Source organism: Hyla sarda, chromosome 5 (genome assembly GCF_029499605.1).
Source record: "Hyla sarda isolate aHylSar1 chromosome 5, aHylSar1.hap1, whole genome shotgun sequence".
Classification (NCBI taxonomy): Eukaryota; Metazoa; Chordata; class Amphibia; order Anura; family Hylidae; genus Hyla; species Hyla sarda.
The window spans coordinates 226,061,884-226,077,020 of record NC_079193.1 but is presented as its reverse complement, the minus strand read 5'-3'; the positions used below and the strand labels follow the sequence as shown (position 1 = coordinate 226,077,020).

At 43.3% G+C, this 15,137-nt stretch overlaps 1 protein-coding gene across 9 annotated transcripts in view; it reads left to right on the top strand.

Moving 5' to 3' along the window:
* ATXN1 (ataxin 1) overlaps positions 1-15,137 on the top strand; it is a 299,798-nt gene that overhangs the window by 196,168 nt on the left and 88,493 nt on the right. For 8 of the 9 annotated variants that reach the window (XM_056521225.1, XM_056521218.1, XM_056521226.1 and 5 more), the window contains one exon: positions 12,605-12,662. The exons of the other annotated variant lie outside the window; for it this stretch is intronic. The gene's annotated coding sequence lies outside the window, so the exon portion shown is untranslated. The remainder of the gene's footprint in view (positions 1-12,604; positions 12,663-15,137) is intronic. 9 annotated transcript variants of the gene reach the window in all.

Genomic DNA, 15,137 nt, shown 5'->3' with positions numbered 1-15,137 from the left:
CTTGGACAAAGATGATGCTGCAGCCAGACAGGACTATGTCCTAGATGGTATGGGGACCCCTAGTGGTATTTTTTTTTATAAGCCATGATTTCTATAAAAAGGAAATACATTTTTTTTTATAAAGTAATATTAGAAAGGTTAATGTTTTACCAAGATGTACAACATTTCGACATGCCCATTTAAGACTCATGTTGGGCAGAAGCCTCAGAAGTTATCTGTGATAACTACATGACCCTATGGTGCTGTAATACCTGCCACATTAGTTTTGAGTTATTAGGAATCAAATATATAGCACTAAAGAAAATGCTATAAAATGTATATTTATTTCTACAGGCAATTGTTTTAGAAAACTCCTTTGTAGTGTTTGAAGTTGCAATTGATTCTGCAATATTTGAAATAATCATTTATATAAAGACAGTGCCAGTTGTGGTTTTTAATAAATCAGGCTCATCCCCAGTCACTGCCATTCCAGTTTTGATCACCACTTTCTGGTCTTGTCTCCACCAGAAATGCCCATTTAGTCAATCACTTAAAAAAAAAAAACTTAAACTTAAAAAACTTAAACAACCATATTACAAAAGGTCTTTCATTTTCATCAGTAACAACATATAAAAGTTTTTTTGGATCTGACAGTGGCCATTTAAAACAGAGTTGATGCCTTCAAACTGGATTAATGGAATTAAAAAAGAAAAAAACAATACCAGCACTCAGAGGGTTAAAGGGGTACTCCGCTGCTCAGTGTTTGGAACAAACTGTTCCGAACGCTGGAGCCGGCACCAGGAACTCGTGATGTCATAGCCCTTCCCCCTCATGCTGCCACGCTCTACCCCCTCAATGCAAGTCTATGGGAGGGGGCGTGACGAATGTCACGCCCCCTCCCATAGACTTGCATTGAGGGGTCAGGGCGTGACATCATGAGGGGGCGGGGCTATGACATCACGAGCTCCTGGTGACGGCAGCTCCAGCGTTCGGAACAGTTTGTTCCAAATGCTGAGCAACGTAGTACCCCTTTAATGGCTCCTCAAAATATCAATCATCCCTAACATCCACCACAAATTACTCTACAGTGGGCGGATGATATTTTGTGAAATAATTAACCCTCTGAGCGCTGGCATAGCTATTTTTGGTCTATTCTTTTTTGTCTATATCTGTGGCCGGATTCTCTGGTTCTGGGGAATACCAGAATGGGTGAATATCTACAAGAGAGGTTGAGTGACATGTTTCTTTGGCTAAAGGGTATCTTATAAAATTGTTGAGAAGGGATCCCACAACTCTTCATGCCCACCGGGTGAGTGAACCTTGAAGCACCTTTTAGAATGAGCGCTGCCTCTTTTTTTGATTTATCTTTCTCAGTCTGGATTCCGTCCTTCCCAGCTCCACAACCTCTGTAGTCTATTCATAGATGTATGTGGGCCTCTGTGTGTAATGCCGAGGCAGCTCTAATACGGATAAATAAAATATAGAAATTTGGTGTAATATATAGGGCTTACTGGGAAAAGAAAGATCACTTGGTTATATCCTGTTTCACATGCTTGTCATAGTTACCACACAAATACTCTGTGGGCATACTGGTGCTGTTTATGCAGGGTTTTGCCTGCCTGATATACAGTTGATGCCTTCAAACTGGATTCATGGAATTAAAAAAGAAAAAACAATACCAGCACTCAGAGGGTTAAAGGGGTACTCCGCTGCTCAGTGTTTGGAACAAACTGTTCCGAACGCTGGAGCCGGCACCAGGAGCTTGTGATGTCATAGCCCTGCCCCCTCATGCTGCCACGCCCTACCCCCTCAATGCAAGTCTATGGGAGGGGGCGTGATGAATGTCACGCCCCCTCCCATAGACTTGCATTGAGGGGTCAGGGCGTGACATCATGAGGGGGCGGGGCTATGACATCACGAGCTCCTGGTGACGGCAGCTCCAGCGTTCGGAACAGTTTGTTCCAAATGCTGAGCAACGTAGTACCCCTTTAATGGCTCCTCAAAATATCAATCATCCCTAACATCCACCACAAATTACTCTACAGTGGGCGGATGATATTTTGTGAAATAATTAACCCTCTGAGCGCTGGCATAGCTATTTTTGGTCTATTCTTTTTTGTCTATATCTGTGGCCGGATTCTCTGGTTCTGGGGAATACCAGAATGGGTGAATATCTACAAGAGAGGTTGAGTGACATGTTTCTTTGGCTAAAGGGTATCTTATAAAATTGTTGAGAAGGGATCCCACAACTCTTCATGCCCACCGGGTGAGTGAACCTTGAAGCACCTTTTAGAATGAGCGCTGCCTCTTTTTTTGATTTATCTTTCTCAGTCTGGATTCCGTCCTTCCCAGCTCCACAACCTCTGTAGTCTATTCATAGATGTATGTGGGCCTCTGTGTGTAATGCCGAGGCAGCTCTAATACGGATAAATAAAATATAGAAATTTGGTGTAATATATAGGGCTTACTGGGAAAAGAAAGATCACTTGGTTATATCCTGTTTCACATGCTTGTCATAGTTACCACACAAATACTCTGTGGGCATACTGGTGCTGTTTATGCAGGGTTTTGCCTGCCTGATATACAACCATTTTCTCTGAACTAGATGATGGGAAAATGAAGCCTGAACGCTTGTAAAAAGCATTGCGATGAATGTGGCTCATTGTTCATGTGAAGAAACATAATGCTTGTTAAAATTCTGCTTAAGAGAAAAATAAATGAGTCCTGGATGATTCCTGTCATTTTCTTAATGTATCTTAAGAGGGCTTTTAGGATCGTATTTTATCAGAAAAGGAGAAAATGCCTTCCGGTGGTGGGGGTCACTCTGCAACATATTATGTTAAGTGTTAGGGGGAGGTCATATGTGAAAGAAGAATTTTCACAGATTTTCTATGAAGACTTTACATCGAAAATTCTAAACAGTAGAGTCCATGCAGATAGGGTTTATTCAACCTTGTTGCTGCAGATTTTATGCAAAATCTACAGAGGAAAACATTTCACACCTGCCCTTATTTGCATGTTTTTAAAGCAAAGCAGTACATTGACCTGTCCCATGCATGCAATTTTATTTACATGGGGTGTAGTCCCTAACATCGGCAGTTTCAGTGTTATTGTGGTGTCCACAAGTAGGATAGGTGGAGTAATCTAGGCTAGCTGAGGGTAGTAGTCGCTCTGACACAGCTTTTCGTTATGTCATATGTGGCAAAGTCGTCTTTCTGTCCTGATAGGTTACCCTATAAGCCTGTGTGTCTAGCACAGTTTAGGCAGTTCTTGACCTTAGGGTATACTTGGTGTGGTATCTAAGGATGTAATTGTGATGTTAAAGGGGTATTCCAGGATTTTTTTTTATTTGACTATGCTACAGGGGCTGTAAAGTTAGTGTAGTCCATAATATAGTGTCTGTACCTGTGTGTGGCGGTTTTCTCACAATTCTTATGGGATTTTCACCCAAATATTTATTTTTAACAGCATACAAAATGACTGTTGTCTTAGATTTTTCCCAGCTTGCAATGCGGCTGAGACCTGACTCACTAGTCAGCTGATGACATGGAGCCTGTCTGCTTCAATGGGTGGAGCGATCACTTGGTGGGAGAGAGATCAATCTGCAACTAATGCAACAGCTGTAGGCACCCTGATTGAAAACCACAGGTCTTTGAATGAATGCAGCTCATTTATATTTCAATGGGTGGGGTGGCTGATGTGTGGGAGGGCGGAAAATGCAATTATGGGATTTGTAGTCAAAAAAAGAAAAGTCAAACAGGAAATAAAAGTTCACAAAAAGCTAGCCACAGTGTTATGGTAATATCACAACATAGCCATTTAGCCCCAAGACAAGCGCAGATCCTTCCTAAGCATGTCCATTACTGCCTGCCAGGTACATACTAAAATTACCTTATGGTGGATAACCCCTTTAAGTGCAATAATGAAGCTTCAGACACTATGGCAACTTGCAAACAGAGTTGAACTTTACTTATAGTCAGAGCAGAATCCAGATGGTGCAAATGCCTGTATACTTTACTCACAGTTTTGCAGCAGGATACTCTATCGCAGGGCATACACTGAATAACTGTTGTGCCATGTTTAGTCACATGGCACTTACCTCAGCTACAAGCTCACAAAGAGATTTGGTGTAAACAGAAGGGTTCTTGCTCAGCTGGTTCTCCACTTCCAACTAGTAGATTCTCCTTCTTGGAGCAGGAAACAGGATACTGGAATATAGATGCCCTCACAGCGTGGACTGGAGACAATCTTAGGTACAAACTGAGATCCAGACCTAGAGCTGTATAAAGGTAGAAGATACTAGTAGCTTAAACAATATTTGGTTTGCTGGTGAAACCAAGTCTTGGTTATTTTGCTTGCAACAGGCTTTGTGGTTAGTGACTAAGCTCAAATTACTGAAAGGACCTAGGGGAAAGCACAATGGATGGTCTTCACTGTAGCCTAAGCTAGACTAGACTGCTATGTTTTTGGGTCCAGACCTCTAGGGAGAGGGGGTTGGACCTGGAAACTCTTTCCAAAGCCCTTATGGGAGTATTTACATACAAACTGACAGAGGGGAGTCATGCGACCAATGATTCACTCATCCTATACAGATATGCAATTCACCATTGGTGACAGTAAAAGTGCTAATGTTAACCCTTACACTTATAAACTAAACAACCTATACACAAGTTAAAGTCATGAAGATATTCAAATATGGATTTAGACATTTAGAAAGGGATTCCTCAGCCACACACCAATTCTATTCTTTAGTAGCTGGGACACAGGTACCTGTAAACTTTATCACTTTCCTAATGTGTATCTGCTATCCCACTCACTGCTTGAATGGCCGCTTTCATACAACAGAACAATGAGTGTTTATAACAGGAGAAGGTGAGCTGGATGATCTTGTGAGAGGCACTGACCTCTCCATTCATCTAACTGTATAGGGATGACAGTGCAGCAAGTTACATGGTGTGAGGAAGGGGATGGGAACAAGGAGGAAGTCACAGCATGTAAAATGTAGGTTTCTAGTAAATTGCACAGTAATGTTCCGTCATATAGACGTATTGTAATGTAAAAAATGTATTAAAAGTAAAAACCTACTAAAGGGACTAAACAAAAATGTTAAAATATAAAAACAACTAGTAGATTCTTCTTCTTGGAGCAGGAAACAGGATACTGGAAGATAGATCCCCTAAAAACAATAACTACAATGCAAAAATACAATAAGCACATAAACGCTGTTACGCCTAGCGCTCCGGGTCCCCGCTCCTCCCCGGAGCGCTCACGGCGTCTTTCTCCCTGCAGCTTCCCGGTCAGTCCCGCTGACCGGGAGCGCTGCTCTGTCTCGGCCGTTGGGGATGCGATTCGCACAGCGGGACGCGCCCGCTCGCGAATCGCATCCCAGGTCACTTACCCGTTCCCGTCTCCTGCGGTCATGTGCTGGCGCGCGCGGCTCCGCTCTCTAGGGCGCGCGCGCGCCAGCTCCCTGAGACTTAAAGGGCCAGTGCACCAATGATTGGTGCCTGGCCCAATTAGCTTAATTGGCTCCCACCTGGTCCCTGACTATATCTAACCTCCTCCCTTGCACTTCCTTGCCGGATCTTGTTGCCATCGTGCCTTGTGAAAGCGTTTTGTGTGTTTATAAGCCAGTGTACCAGAACTCCTGCTATCTCCCCTGACTACGAATCTTGCCGCCTGCCCCCGACCTTCTGCTACGTCCGACTTTGCTTCTGCCTACTCCCTTGGTCCTCGCCATCCCTCTCTGGCACAGAGGATCCACTACCTGCCTGCCGGCATCGTGACAGTAGATCCGGCCATGGATCCCGCTGAAGTTCCTCTGCCAGCTGCCGCCGACCTCCCTACATTGGTCGCCCGACAAGAGCACCAGCTGTCGTACTTGACCACCATGACACAGCAACTCCAGTCGCAGCTACAGCAGCTCCAGTCACAGCAACAGCAGCAACAGTCACAGCTACAGCAAGTTCAGTCTCAGCTTCAGCAGCAACAACCATCTCCTCCGCCAGCTCCTGCACCCCTTCCGCAGCGAGTGGCCACTCCTAGCCTCCGCCTGTCTTTGCCGGACAAATTTAATGGGGACTCTAAGTTTTGCCGTGGCTTCCTTTCGCAATGTTCTCTGCACTTGGAGATGATGTCGGACCAGTTTCCTACTGAAAGGTCTAAGGTGGCTTTCGTAGTCAGCCTTCTGTCTGGAAAAGCCCTGTCATGGGCCACACCGCTCTGGGACCGCAATGACCCCGTCACTGCCTCTGTACACTCCTTCTTCTCGGAAATTCGAAGTGTCTTTGAGGAACCTGCCCGAGCCTCTTCTGCTGAGACTGCCCTGCTGAACCTGGTCCAGGGTAATTCCTCCGTTGGCGAGTACGCCATACAATTCCGTACTCTTGCTTCTGAACTATCCTGGAATAATGAGGCTCTCTGCGCGACCTTTAAAAAAGGCCTATCCAGCAACATTAAAGATGTTCTGGCCGCACGAGAGACTCCTGCTAGCCTTCATGAACTCATTCATCTAGCCACTCGCATTGACATGCGTTTTTCTGAGAGGCATCAAGAGCTCCGCCAGGAAAAAGACTTAGATCTCTGGACACCTCTCCCTCAGTCTCCACTGCAATCTGCGCCTAGGCCTCCCGCCGAGGAGGCCATGCAAGTGGATCGGTCTCGCCTGACCCTGGAAGAGAGGAATCGCCGTAAGGAGGAGAATCTTTGTCTGTACTGTGCCAGTACTGAACATTTTTTGGTGGATTGCCCAATCCGTCCTCCACGCCTGGGAAACGCACGCTCGCACTCAGCTCTCGTGGGTGTGGCGTCTCTTGATGCTAAGTCGGCTTCTCCACGTCTCACGGTGCCTGTTCGGATCTCTACTTCAGCCAGCTCTCCCCTCTCAGCCGTGGCCTGCCTGGACTCTGGAGCTTCTGGGAATTTTATTCGGGAATCCTTAGTGAATAAATTCCGCATTCCGGTGACCCGTCTTGTCAAGCCACTCCACATTTCCGCGGTCAACGGAGCCAGGTTGGATTGCACCGTGCGTTACCGCACGGAGCCCCTCCTAATGTGCATCGGACCTCATCACGAGGAAATTAAATTTTTTGTCCTTCCTAATTGCACTTCCGAAATTCTCCTTGGACTACCCTGGCTTCAACACCATTCCCCAACCCTGGATTGGTCCACTGGGGAGATCAAGAGTTGGGGTCCCTCTTGTTCCAAGGACTGCCTTCTACCGGTTCCCAGTAATCCCTGCCGTGCCCCTGTGGTTCCTCCTGTATCCGCTCCCCCTAAGGTCATTAAGGACTCTGCCTGCCACAGGAAATGCCTCTCCCCCCCTCCCAGTCCCATCAGGCAAACCTCTGTATCCCCTCATGACCCTCGTCCTGGTGTCACACTGCCCCGTGCCAGGTCTCGCCCTCTGCCATCCCTCCCCATTCCTACTCCTGCTGTACTGCCTGCCATTGAGGAAACCATACATTCCTTCCCGGTGTCCTCATCCCAGGGGAGGCAGTCACCGGACAAAAAAAAGGGGAGACCTAAGGGGGGGGGTACTGTTACGCCTAGCGCTCCGGGTCCCCGCTCCTCCCCGGAGCGCTCACGGCGTCTTTCTCCCTGCAGCTTCCCGGTCAGTCCCGCTGACCGGGAGCGCTGCTCTGTCTCGGCCGTTGGGGATGCGATTCGCACAGCGGGACGCGCCCGCTCGCGAATCGCATCCCAGGTCACTTACCCGTTCCCGTCTCCTGCGGTCATGTGCTGGCGCGCGCGGCTCCGCTCTCTAGGGCGCGCGCGCGCCAGCTCCCTGAGACTTAAAGGGCCAGTGCACCAATGATTGGTGCCTGGCCCAATTAGCTTAATTGGCTCCCACCTGGTCCCTGACTATATCTAACCTCCTCCCTTGCACTTCCTTGCCGGATCTTGTTGCCATCGTGCCTTGTGAAAGCGTTTTGTGTGTTTATAAGCCAGTGTACCAGAACTCCTGCTATCTCCCCTGACTACGAATCTTGCCGCCTGCCCCCGACCTTCTGCTACGTCCGACTTTGCTTCTGCCTACTCCCTTGGTCCTCGCCATCCCTCTCTGGCACAGAGGATCCACTACCTGCCTGCCGGCATCGTGACAAACGCATTTTATTCAATGCTATTTAATCAAAATCACAAAAAATATCAAGAAAAAAAAAGATATAGATATATTTATAATTGTACCCTCCTCACACGTCTATACAGTAAATGCATATCCTTATACATTTTAACTTAAATTTGTGAATAAAATGGAAAAATGCAATGGCATACTTGCTTTTTTTAAATGCTTTTTTAAATGCATTCCCCCATACATGCATTCCTTCAAATTTATGGAAATTATATGCTAACATATAGTTATGTGAAAATGATGCATATAAAAACCTTTCACCTAGAAACACCCTCACATAGCAAAATAGCTAAAGCAATTTTGGGAAGCAGAATTAGACATCTTTAGTTGTTTTGTTAAATCTTCAGTCTATCCATTATTGTGTTACCTTACATTAGAAATGATAGAACTTTCCCTCTTCTGTAGAGGTTTCAGCTTTCTATAGTGGTGACTGTGATGAAGCTTCAATAGTTTTAATTGTGCGGTTCAAGTACAACAAATAACAAAAACTTCTTAAGGTCCATGCACAGTATGGAGTTTACTAGCAGAATTCTGCTTGAAAATTCTGGTGCAGCAGAATTCCATTGCTGTCAAAGGGATTCCACTGGAATATTGAGCAGATTGCATTGCCGGGTATGGGAACAGGATGAAACTAGGGATGCACCGAAAGGGAAATTTTGGGCCGAAACCAAAAATTTAGGCTGTGCTTTGCCGAAAATGCATTACCCTACCCACTTTTTTCAATATAGTTTTTGTAAAATTGTATGCTCAGAATTTTTTAGTTACTGATGTACTTGAAGGTGACACTGGAACACATACGGGGTGGCTATAGAAAGTACTGGCTGAGCTTGGAGCCACAGCACTGCCACTCACCATACATTGACTCCAGGACACACTATAGGGGTACACACCTATCTGATTGGTTGCTATGGGCAACTACTCAATTTTTTTTCTCAGCACGTTCCGATAAATTTCCCCCTTATAGTTTTTAAAATAAATCTATAAAAAAAAAAAATCTCTTCTGACCCCTATAACTTTCTTATTTTCCATATATGTGGTTGTATAGGGGCTAATTTTTTGTGCTGTGATCTGTATTTTTTATTAGTACCATTTTTATTTTGATGGGACTTTTTGGATGACTTTTTTTTCTGCTACATTAAGTGAACAAAAATTAGCAATTCTGGCCATTGGTATTTTTTTTTAGATATATTTATGCCATTGACTGTGGGGGGTGGGGTGATTTAAACTGTTATTCAGGGGGAGGGGCTTTTTTTTTACATTTATTGTCCCGATCAGCTCCACTGAGCTATCACAGATTGTTTTCGGCATTTTAGACACCGCAATCAAAGTTCTAAAAGGTCTATAGGATTAATGCCGGACATTACATGGATCAGCGATGTCCGGCATTAGCCAGTATGAAGCGAGCTCAGCTCCTGAGCTCACTTCATACTCTCGCTGCACGGCTGCGCCGTATACACACGGTGGTCAGCCGTGTGAGGGTTAAGTCACCTGCACCCAGTCTCGGCACTGCTTGGAGGAGAGACAGTCGGCCCATAATTGAGGGCCTGTACCGGACTGCGCCGCACCAGACCTGGGGAAGGGGGGGGGGGCACAGGGGGCTTGTACTTCCGACTGCCTGAGTTCCCTCCCACAGCACAGGGGAGATGAGGCAGTGTAGCGCCAGTGTGCAGTTCTGCACCTCACACCGGAGAGTGTATAAAGTTAAAGCCATGCCCCTATTTTAGGCCACGCCTACTGAAATTATAGGCAGTAAACCCCTTTAGCCGAAAAGGCCAAAAGGGACATTTTCGGACGATAATTTTCGGCAGCCGAAATTTCAGTGCATCCCTAGATGGAACCACGTAGGGCTCTATGCATTCTCTCTCAAAGTGCCCTATAGCAGCCATTTGGTTTGCCTCTATGGCTGGCATATATGCCCTTTGCACCAAGCATGCCCAACGCAGTTCCGATTAATAACTCACTTCTGCCTGTTAAGAGATCTGGTTGGCATGGTGTTAAGAATTATTTGAACATTAATGTCAGTGAATCAGCAATACTTATGCTAGCAAATAATATCTTAACACTTGGGAACATAATTCCAAGGTTTGGCTTTCCCCATTAAAGATGTTGCTATTTTTTTGCCATATTTTTCTTTCTCCAACCTTGATTTCATCTGATCTATTTAATAACTTACTTTTATCCCACAAGATGGGCCCAGATTTTCCTATTGTATGTGTCTTTTATGTTCCAGTGCCATTCTATTGTCTGAGCTATTGCTGTAGGACTCAATGACTGTTTGTGAACTCTATCTACACGCTTGTGTTTTATCTCTGGGTGAGAGGAAGATCTGCTTTTATACTATATACTGCATCAGAAAAGAGCAACAAATAATAAATGGGTTTTTGTTCCAGAGGATTCACCGGGGCTTTTAATGTGAAAAATGCCCTTTAATGCTCTTTACGCCTGTAGAGATGTAACCTGATTCTGAAGTACAAAGGGATGCTCCTGTACTGCAGAGTCCTCCTTATCGATTGGTGATATAACTGCTCTGTTTTATGGGATGATGTAATGCTCATCAAGTTACTAAGAAAGTGACCTTGAGGGAGATCAAATGGCTGTGCAGCAGAAGAGGATGAATGCTAACTAAGTTACCTTGTTTCTTGCTAAATTGCCGATATCCTAATCAGGGTTAAACTAATCATAGGGGCTAGCTATTCGTGAAACAGAAGCTTCTACATAAATGCATCTAAAAGCTCAATGCATTCAACAGCAATTCACACCAAGGCAAATAGATGGCTTTTTCTTCTTCATTGAATGATCATTTCATTTCCTGTTCTGGAAAATACTCCTACTCAAGACTGCATGTCAGGAAAGCAATCTTGTACAGAGAAGTAAGTGGTACAAGACCACATTCCTCATCATGGTTGCCAAGTTTCCCTGATTGCCAGGGGCAGTCCCAGGTTTTTGGGGAATTGCTGCTCATGTGAAGTCCATATGTATTTAGTAATAATCAGCTTTGCAATATATTCCTCTTTTCTGTACACTAAATGTAACTTCTTTAATAGATTCACAATCTGTTATAGAAAAAGAATCCATTACCCATCATTCTGAGTAACTCTTAGTTTAGTAGGGCAGAATTTTACCAATCTCAGGAACATCTGTGCAATTTATCTTAAAATATTCACAATATACAGTACTAGTCTAACAATTGCACCTGGCCAGGCTTTGCATGTTACACTCTGGTCAGTTAAGAGTTATAGGCTTGGGCCAATCAGCAGCTGAGGTGGGGTATTTAATTCCTCCTCCGACTTCTGGCTCTTGCTCTTGATTTTAGATTTGTTCTGGTTTAGTACTGTCTATTTCAGTTCAGTCTTGTTAGTTTGATTTTGCCATGGCTTTGTAGTTCTGACCCATTTGTCTAATTTTTACCTTGGCCTGTTTGTCATATGATCTGTCTGTACTTATGGTTGATTTTATTATGTCTAGTTAGTATCTCTGATCAGTTACCTGTATTCTGACTTTTATTCTGACCTGTTTGTGTTGTGTACTTCACCACGGTATAGGTACTGATCACTGCTTTACCCCTAGCCCTGTGTGTTAGTATTTCTAATTTATCTTATTTATACATAAACATGTATTATTGTTTGTGTATTTTTTTTTTTTACCACCCAGTGGTATAGTGTCCTGATTTCAGTTACCTGTTCAATCACCTACGTTTGCATGGGCAGAAAATCTGCAGCAGTTTTTTTGGGATACTGCTACTGTTTTTGAGCCAAAGCCAGAAGTGTATTCAAAAGGAATGAGAAACATTAAGGAAGGCTGTGGTTCAAAAACTGCAGAAGAAGTTTTCTGAAAAACTGCCAAGTGAAAATCTAGTATAGCTAAACATTCCAAGTTCTCATATTATTTTACCAGTAAGGCTATTTTTACATTAGGGTGACCCTGATGGACCCCATTCAATGTAAATGGAACCTGTTAGGTTCCTTTGTTGTCTGGTGTCACAACCTCTGTCCCTGCCGAATTTTCAGCAGTTGTAAAGGAGCTCTCTGACAGAACTTCACAACGTTGATGTGAACATAGCCTAAGCAGTGTGGCAGCAGATCTGTTGCAGCTGTCTCTGGCAATAAATTCTCCTCTTTTCATGTGATTCCTTTTAGTAAAGTTTCCTCTGCATTTAGTCCCTATAGTAGACAGACCCCCAAAGCTAAAATTCTGTTTTCATATTGTCATTATGGGGTATTGAATGCAGAATGATGAGGGAAAATGTGTATTCAATCGGGAGGGGCGGCATGAAGAAAAACAAAAGCGAAGTTCAGAAGATATGACAGTCAGCATGACCTTCATTGTAAGTCCTCTTTATAAAATAGCCGGCTATTGTAATAACTGGAGCGGAATTGTATAGTACTGCCTTAGTTGTTAATGGACTGTAATTATTTCTATTATCAGTTGAGAATAATAAGCTTCGCTGAAATTTTATATATTCATTTAATAGAGTTATTCTGTGTTTTGTTTCAGTTTTATGAAGAAGCTGGAACTTCCTCTATCTGAGACACAGAAACAGATCCTCCAGTAGGTAAGGCGTCATAATGCAATATCAGCAGCAGAATAATATGAAAGCCAACATGCCCTGAGTTGATTTTAAGGATGATACATATTTCAGTTGTCATACAATGTAATTTCTCCTTTATCCCTTTGTTGCCTCTATGATCGCCCACCAGTGCATGTGCTTATACATGTTTACTGTAGATTTGTCCATCTTGGAACCCATCTTGGCCCTCATTATCACAATCTAGGGCCATTAAAGGGTACCTCTCATCAAAAAAACTTTTGATATATTATAGATTAATGTATGCAGAATAACTTTACAATTGCATGTTATAAAAAAAATATGCTTCTTTCTATTTAATTTTCCACTTTGAAGAAATGACCACTAGGGGTCTCCCTACCAGTCCTGGCAGCAAGCATTTCAGACTCATGCTGGAGTCCTAAACACTACGAGCTGCCAGTCTGCTTTGTTCACAAAGGAGAACACTCAGAGCTGCCAGCCTGCTTTGTTCACAGCCTGTTTGGCTGTGAACAAATCAGGCTGGCAGCTCTGAGTGTTTAGGACTCCAGCATGAGTTAGTCCAAGGAAAAAGGTGTTACAAGATTCTGCAACATTCTACAAGTTTGTATCCACATCACTGGACTGGATTATAGAGGGTAATTCATAAAAAGTCTCATTTCAGTTGTATTTTTTCCCTTGGGCATGTGTAACTGATTGTGGGCCAAGGGGTTGGCCCACTTCTTCCTAAACTTAGGAAACTCTCTAGTGAAGTATAAATGTGCAAAATTTATGGGTTTGCGGATAACAGTAAAACCAAAGTATTAATTCAAACCTACTTCCCCATTGGATGTCTTTCCTACATTACTTTCAACTTTAATGTTTATTCCTACTGAAATTCTGCTTACTTTCATGTATGCCTTAAACTGAGTAGGTCGAAGAATATGGTCCACTTTCAAGGGAAAAATGTGATGTGCCAATAAAATTGAAACTGAACGTGATCATGAATAATCCACTGCATTCAATATTTAAGGGGGAAAAAACATAGTGTAATAGGGCCGAGGTTAACTGGCTGGGCACAAGTGCCTAAGAAATGTCGGAAATATAGTAATAAATAGTGTTGAGCGGCATAGGCCATATTCGAATTCGCGAATATTCGCGAATATATGGACGAATATTCGTCATATATTCGCGAATATTCGCATATTCGCTATATTCTCGTTCTATTTTCGCATATGCGAATATTCGCATATGTGAATATTAGCAAATACAAAATTAGCACACGTGAAAATTCGCATATGCGAAACTTTGCATATGCTAATTTTCGCACATGCGAATTTTCGCACGCCAGTCTCACACAGTAGTATTACAGCCTTCTTTACACCACACAAGCTGGAAGCAGAGAGGGGTGATCACTGTGATGTGTACTGTGAAGAAAAAAAAAATAAAAAAAATAAACCAATATTCGTAATTACGAATATATAGCGCTATATTCGCGAAATTCGCGAATTCGCGAATATGCGATATTCGCGAATAATATTCGAATTGCGAATATTCGCGAGCAACACTAGTAATAAAGTGTGTTAGCCCTGAAGGTGTCAGCCACAGGGTCATTGCAGCAGCACCAATATGAATAAAAATAAGTTGATCTATATAAATAGATAAAAACAAATGAGTTGTAATCCACATTTGAAAAGAAATCAATACAACGGTATACCGTTTAAATTCATCAGATAAGTCCTAATGTAGTTATCAATAGTACCAATCCTAGAGGTCTCCGCTAGAAAAGAGGAAACACAATGTTCCTAGTTTTGTTTGAAATTCACTTAGAGTTCTCGATGTAAAGTAGAAGTGTGTTCAAATAGACAATCAGCATTTAGGATATAGGCTGTCACTTACTTCTCTTGGCACTGCTCCTGTAAAGAAATTGTCCTCAGTTTATACAAATCGTCACTATGTGACGGTCAGTGGCACTAGGTGGTGTTTTCTCAGGCTACCCAAGAGTCCTGCAAGGCAAAATTCTCTGTGTTATGCACCTCTTACCGGCCGTGGAAAGGGTCCCTCGTAGCTCTTTCCCTTACCAGTTGTGGCTCAACTCCACCCTTTCATTATTTCTAATATCTGATCCTGGTTTAAAGCTATACTTTGACATCTGTATTACAGTTACACCTAAATCCCTGCAGTTCTATTTAGTAAGATCAATAGTTATGTAAGTTTTCTCAAATAAAAGCACTGGGCCCAATTGTTAGGTTCATACTACAAATATTAAAAAGTACCAGCCTTGAGATTACCATCATCTCCTGTATGTTCTTCAGGGCTTGGATAAGGTCATTAAGTGTCCTAGGAAATTGAGATAAATGGCATTCCCCATTCAATTATATTAATGCTTCTCTTGGTAGATAGTTGTCCCTTAACAGGTAGCTAGGTGCCTCCTTTGTAGGTAGGGATGTACCCCCTTTAGTTGTTTGTCCCCCAGTAAATAGACAGGTACCCCAGTAAGTAGTT